We start from the raw sequence: 2,274 nt of genomic DNA on the forward strand, positions 1-2,274 counted from the left end.
TAGAAAGAAAAACACGACCTGTCAGCGTCTCATTCACCCAGCGGTGCAGAAAGAGTTAAATTACGTTCTCTACTGGAGTCCTATCTCATGTGACAAATATGGCCAATGGGATTGGCTGTGCCTTTCAGGGAGCTCTGTTTAGTTTTAGCAGCGGCAAGCCTGCGCTGCGAGGACCTGCAAGGAGGAGAGGAGGATGGCAGCAAAAAGGAAGAACCTGGATATAAGAAAGTATTTTTCAAAGAAACCTGTAAGTCACTTAAAGTCAAGTTCACTCATAAAATGTGTCCGTCATAATAACGTTACAGGCTGTGCTAGGCCATACATGCCAACCCTCCCGATTTTTCCAGGAGAATCCCGAATTTCAGTGCCCCTCCCGAAAGTCTCCCGTAACCACCATTCTCCCCAATTTCTCCCGATTTTCCACCCAGACAACAAAATTGAAAAACCATATCCCAGATTGGCCCAGCCAATTCCAGTTTCCAACAATGGCTACTACTACTGCAGCTACTTAGTTTTAATATTACTCTTATTACTCTTTCTGGGTCGCAAAATAAACTGTAGCTGTGTCAACTTCAAATATCTGAGCCGACGAGAACAGCAAACTCCCGGCACATCGTTTTCAAACCCCCCTTGGTTGTTCGCTGCTCAGGTTAAACATGATATACAAGTCACTTAAATAACTTAAACATGTTATTGTTTGGCCTTTTTCGGTGTTTTATTTGTTCATGAGTGAATCGGTTTGGCTGAGATTAAAGTTATTAGATTAGATTAAATAAAACTTTATTAATCCCTCAGGAGGGTTCCTCCGGGGTTTTCACACAGCTGAATAAACATCAAACAGAAAACTGATTAAACAGAAGTGTGAGATGGTCAAGAATTTACACCAGCGTCCGGTTATATTTTAGATAGCAAGGAGCAGACACCAGAGTTTCACTCCACCGAGAGAGCTTGTGACGTAATTCTAAAGGCTAGACCGTCCAATTTCACAGTCGTTCATTTCTGGTCTGCCCGGCTTTCGGAGGACCTGGCCCACTTAGATCGCGAAGGCTGGGTCCTCAGGTGGACCAGCCTCTGAATTTGGACACCCCCGGCCTGTTTCCGCCCAGACAATAATAACAGTGACATTTAACTTATTTTATCCGATAAATAAACACTGTAAGATTCAAGTTTTTTGTATATATATGTATATGTATACCACTCCTCCCCCCAACAGCCCTTTTGAATAGGGGTGGGTTTTTATAATCGATTTATCGATTAAAATCGATTCTGGCTTGGATAACTTGAAATCGATTCATTAAAATCCTGAATCGATTTTTTTAATATAAATTAATTTTGCCTGAAATGCCAGAATCTCAGGTGAAATCTCACAAAATTTCAACAATCACCAAACAGCTAAGACAGTAAATGAGAGCAGGTACACGGATTCTGCACAAAGACGTAAACACAAGCTTTAGAATCAGCGCAAAAAGGGCGTGAAAACAAAGCGCGGACCCGCGGATCAGAATCAGTGAGATGTCGCCTTTCTCACCTGACAGCACGGACACGGTCGGGGCTGAAAGCCGACAGCTCGCTGATTCTGATCTGTCGGCGGGTCCGCGCTTTGTCTTCACGCCCTTTTTGCGCTGATTCTAAAGCTGTTAGTTTGATCTCTCTCCAAACAATATTGACCGAACCAGCAGCAAAAGAAGATCCAAACTATGCTTCACATAAACATTGTCAAGAATTCCCCCTGACTTTTACTGTTTTGCTTCCATCAGGATAAAATCACACTTCATGCACAGCTCTCTCTCTCTCTCTCTCTCTCTCTCTCTACTTCAAGAACAGTTTCCCGTCTAAAAATCTGTTTTCTGCATTGTTCGCTTGCTTGTTACGCACAAGTCTACCGTTGTTTACAGCGCTGTCGGCCGCTGTTTTTTTTTTTTCGTTTTACATACTTCCGAAAAGAAAACCTAATTTCTGCCGTTCAATACTGAACAAATTTAACTTTTTAAAATTATGTAAAATGCAAAACGCTTAGCCGTGTCTCTAATAAAACCGCTGTAACATCAGAGGTAACGTTCATATGTTGATTAATGGTTTTCTTTTGTTTTTGATGTACTGCAGAATATTTTTTATAAAATCCCAGGCCAGGAAAACCACCTTCATGGTTTTCTGTGTTTTATCTTCAGCTACTTTGACACAAAGGCATGACGCTTTGATAAAGGCTTTCGTGTGTCAGCTTCCTTTTTATAGATACAAAAATATGTTAATGTACTGATCTGAATTATAATATTT

Source organism: Oreochromis aureus, linkage group 3 (genome assembly GCF_013358895.1).
Source record: "Oreochromis aureus strain Israel breed Guangdong linkage group 3, ZZ_aureus, whole genome shotgun sequence".
NCBI classification, from domain to species: domain Eukaryota; kingdom Metazoa; phylum Chordata; class Actinopteri; order Cichliformes; family Cichlidae; genus Oreochromis; species Oreochromis aureus.